Here is a 4,816-nt window from a genome sequence, read left to right as displayed (position 1 = left end):
CGGACGTGGAGCAGCCGAGCTGGCTTCCCCGCTGTTGTGCCGGCTCCAAGTAGGAACAGCTGCATTTGGTTTGGTTGAATGTTTTATTTACTCCCAATTATCCCAGATAACGGATTTGCTTTCCTTTTGTTCAATATTTAATACTGTTTTGGAGCGAAGCTGCTCCTCGGTTTGCGATGGGGGGCGGGGAGGTTGAGAGGGATTCTCTGCCACCATGGGGTCCCCAGGGAAGGCTGGAGGCATCCAGCATCCCTGCTGCGGGGTGGTCCCGGCGGTGCCCAGCATCCCAGCATCCCAGCATCCCAGCCCACGGGAACAGTGTCAGCTGCAGGAGCACGGTTGGACTTGGGGTGTCGCTGTGCTGGGGGAGGGGGGGGAATCTCCAAGGACCTGTGTGGGCATTGCCCTGGGGCAGCAGGGTTGCCCAGCACCGGGGCTGCTGTGGGGAACCTGCTGTGCAGCCCGGAGCAAGGGAGTCTGGCAGGAGTGCAGGAAGCCCCACAGCTTCACCTGCCTAAATCACCTTCCTGCAGCACCCTGCATCCCAGGGAGCATCTCCAGAGAGGGCTGTGGTGCCAGCCACCCACCCCACCACATGCCAGAGCTCCCAGATCCCCTCTCCGCTTCATCTTTCCTCTCACTGCTCAAGCAGGCTTGCTTGGTAATTTTTTGAAGGCTTGAGAGCTGTCAGGTTTGAAGAGCACCTCTGCTGTGCCACAAATAGCACAGCCTTGTGCTGTGCAGGGTGAAGCAAAACTCAGGTGAGCCTGTTATCACGCTGCCCTGCTGTGGGCCAGCTTTTAGGGCTGGGGGCTTGAGCCCCCACCATGGGGCTCTGAGCTCTCTCTGCTCTTTGAGTAATGCCTCACCCAAAAATTTACAGCCCTGCCTCTCCACACACGCACTGAATTTTCTGCAAGGGAAATGAGAAAATCCATAGCTTGGTTTATGAGCCCTAATCAGTGTAAAACAGGGCCTTTCAGAAATTTATCTTTTGCTGAGTTCACCTTTTTCTCTGGCACCTTCTGGGATTTAAATGCTTGCTCTTGGAGACCAGGCAACTTTGGTTATAGCTGCAGGTGTCCCTGGCCCTTTTCAAAAAGTTCCTGGTGAGATGCTGGAGAGGAGGGTGTTGGAGCTGGGCTAGACTCTGGCTTGAATGTGGGCATCTCTGTGTTTAGCTGCGATGGCTCACACTCTAGAGGGGTACATCTTCAGTGTCTAATATCAAGGGGGGGGAATGTCCCCCTGAAAATGTCTGTTGCTAAGGTTGGTGTGGCTTAGGTGACTGGAAGAGACCTGAACTCTGTCTGCCATCACTTTGTCTCAGGTTGGCCAGTAGTTTAGTGAAGAACGAGATGATATTTCCTTGAGATTCTGCATCACTGGGCTTTCTAATTCTCTCTCCCATAAATTTTTCTCTTTTCTTTTTTAAAAAAAACAATCTCACTTAATCCGTTTTGAAGAAGTGGCAGTATATAAACATGATCTTCTCAGAGTGCAGCAGCACAACAGAGGAGAGCACCACCTGCCCCCATACTGACCCTCTGCTATCCTCTGCATTCCTTCTCCTCCTCACCTTAGCCAAGAGCAGCCTGGACAAGAGATAACAGAGCAAAATTGAAGCTTCACCTCCATCCCTTTATCTGTCAACAAAACACAGCTGCATCCAAATATCTGGGGCAGTGGAAGGGACCATCTCCAGCCACAGCCAGGTTGCACTGCAGCACAGCAGGTGGATGCTCCCCTGGTCTTCTGGGCAGTATAAATATGACTTATTCATCAATTATGCTCTTTGTTGTGTCTTACCAGCCTGCTGTAAACAGACAATTTTAGAAAAACAGTGTTAGATAAATAATACATTGTGCTTGCAGCCAGTGTGTGCTTCACAAGATTACCTAGTTAGGTGTGTGCACAGACATGTGGGGTGTGCTGCTCTAGTGCACATGAGCCCACATGCTTGGGACTGGCATCTTATGCCTGGGTGGATCCCTCTTGTGCCCTCCAACCTCTGCAGCTTTGCTTTCAATCACTTCTCAGTTACAGTACCTTTTTACTTACTGACACATACCCATCACCAGCAAGGTCATGGCTATGGTGCAAAAAAAAAGTCAGTGGGTAAGGATGTGGAGGGCATGTCAGGCATAGGCAAGAGATGGGGCAGCAGTCCTGCCATGGGCACTGGGGAGAGGCAGGGACACTAACAGTGACCGTCAGGTGGCCAAACAGCATCAGTGTTGGGGTGGTTGTCCAGCATGGGAGCAGCATGGGGGTTCTACACCATGGCTGTAACTCTGGCACAAGCACACACTCCTGTCATGGACCCTACAGGCTTTGCTGGCCAGAGACCAGGAAGATGAGTAATAAAGTGACCCCAGAGGCACACTGTAGGGTTGGTGACCCCACAAGCACGCTCTAGTGCTGGTAACCCCCAGCAGTCTGGCACCAGGATGTGTCCTGAGTGCACCAGAAGAAATACCTCCTGCAGAAGTGTTTTGAGAGGCTTCCTAGAACTTTAATTGGTACTATTTTTTGTATCCCTCCACCTGCGGAGCAAGACATCTTTAGTACATTCAGCCCTCAATAGGAGAGGAAAATTATAACTGGTCCATTTCAGAAACCTCTAAAAATGACCTAAAATAACTTTTCTATATATAAAAATGCCACAATTTTAATATCCATTATCTCATGACCTAGCAGGGCTAGAAAAAGCTAGTGTAGATCATTTTTAGTGGTTTCTAAAACAGATGGGTCACACTTTGCCCCTGCACAGTGGGACTCATGGTACAAGGACAACTAGGCTTTGAGATGGGGAAAGACTCAAAAATCTGTCTGTGCTGATGCATCCAGAGCTGTTTCATCCTTGAGGACCACTTGTTGTGCCCTCCTCAGCTGAGCAGAGATGCTGGAGCTGGTCAAGCAGCAGCTATTTCCAACAAGCTAGAGATACAGAGGTCCAGTGGATGCAAAGCTTGGGGAACCGTGTGATGGGAAGGCCCACCCGGTCCCTGTCACCTGTGGAGTCTGCAGAGAAGATAAGCCTGACACCAGCTGCCACAGCTCTGAATTTTGCTGAAGCATCACACACCTTGCAAGCAGCAAGGCCCTGGCTCATCCTTTCACCCCTTTGCCCCAGGCTCTTGCAGCAGGGCTGGTGGCAGCCCAAACCATCAGGGAGTCACCACAGCTGGGCATTAAGCACACTGGGTTTGAAGAGAGGCCGTCAGCAGAGCGCGTGGGGGAAGTGGCTTCCTTCCATGCGAGAGGTTAATAGACAGATTAGAGAGGGCAGGCGCTGTTTGCAGAGAAAGGAGAGGAGCTCTGCTTTTACGCAGTTCAGCAGCTGCATGAGGGCGATGGGGAAGCAAATATTTGCCAGGATTAGGGAGGCTGCCTGCAGGATCGTGAGGAGAAGCGCCTGTACAGGGGCAACGTGTTGCTCGGGCTGTTTTCGGGACTGGGTAGGGGCTCAGAGCTGGTCATTGGCTGAGGAAGATGGGGGAGGGTGGGCGGGACACCCCGCACCCGGAGGCACTGCTCGAAGCCTCAGGGCAGAAAAAGCCTTTAATGCTCCCTTGATGGCTTTGTTTTCCTCTGCTGCCTCTCTTGCTCTCTCCACCGGCCTGACGGGCTGGCCCGTCTCCAAAGACAGCATTACGGAGCGCCGGATCGATTGGAGCCTGCAATTTTATTTGCTCTCTTTTAAGAGCCTTTGATGGGCAGGATGAGCTGTGCTGGCGTGGACGGTATGGCAGGATGGGCAAAGACAGCCCTCCCCAGACACCCCGGCAGCTGAGAAGGGGCTTGCAGCCCTCTCCTCTGTGGTGTCTGGTGGTCGTGGTCACAGTCACCCTCACGGGTGTCATGGTCACAGCCCTGAGTGGCACATCACCAGTGGCACCGTGCTCTCCTGCGGGGTGGATTTTCTGCCCACCACGGTGGAAACTGGAGCACTTGTGTAGCATCCCTTCCCTGTGGCTCTGAAACTGAAAGAGATGGAGGTGGCAGAAGTGACCCCATGAAACAGCTTTTCCCTCGCTGGGGCAGGACAGGCTTCGTGCAGCAGTTTCCCTTCAGCTGCAGCGAACTGAGGATGCTGCACGGGCACCAAGGTGGCAGAGGTATGAGGGTCATTTTGTCCCCCTTTCCACAGGCTCTCCTTACACCCCCGGCTTGCTAAAAGGCACCAGAAGATGCAAAGTGGAGGGTGCTGTGGGCTGTTACTGTTGAGTCCCCAGTGATGGAGCAGAACTGTCCGGCAGGGCCCGCGGAAGCCCCGGGTGGCTCCTGGGGTAGTGCAGCTGAGCCCAAGTTAGCGGGTGAGGGACCCTCGGCAGCCTTTCCCATTATCCTCCCACTTCCACGCAGCGTTCCCAGCCCGGCCCGCGCGTGTTGTTAGCCCACACTGCCACCGCGCGGCGGCTCGGACCCTAAAGGCTGTCTCTAAACACCCTGCACCCCCTTCACCCCTCCCCAGCACCTCCCGGGAGCCCCCAACAGCCCCGTGCCCCCCTTACCCCTTCTTTTCCCCCCATCCGAAGGACGATGCTGCCCTGCGTTCGCTCCCGGAGCCGCCGCGGGGCAGGGAAGGGGTTAATAAGGAGCCGGGGAGGGGGAGGATAAGGATGGAGCTGTAGCAGGGATCAGGCCTTTGCCTCTGGCCTTGCGATTAGCTGCTCTGTTTTGCTTCGCAGGGTCTGCTTGAATAATTTAGCTGGGAGGCTCATTAACCAGGTTCTGGCCTTCGTCTGCCGGCTAAAGGCTGAAATAGCCATTAGGAGGAGCACACGCTGGGGACCAGCACAGCCTCCCTCCC

At 54.0% G+C, this 4,816-nt stretch overlaps 1 protein-coding gene across 1 annotated transcript in view; it reads left to right on the top strand.

Annotated features, from left to right (window-relative positions):
* CNTFR (ciliary neurotrophic factor receptor) overlaps nt 1-4,816 on the top strand; it is an 87,185-nt gene that overhangs the window by 58,177 nt on the left and 24,192 nt on the right. The window lies entirely within an intron of this gene.

Source organism: Chaetura pelagica, unplaced genomic scaffold (assembly GCF_000747805.2).
Source record: "Chaetura pelagica isolate M959 unplaced genomic scaffold, ChaPel_1.0 scaffold283, whole genome shotgun sequence".
In the NCBI taxonomy this organism is placed as follows: Eukaryota; Metazoa; Chordata; class Aves; order Apodiformes; family Apodidae; genus Chaetura; species Chaetura pelagica.
Note: the sequence above shows the minus strand (reverse complement) of the source record. Positions and strands in the feature narration are given on the sequence as shown.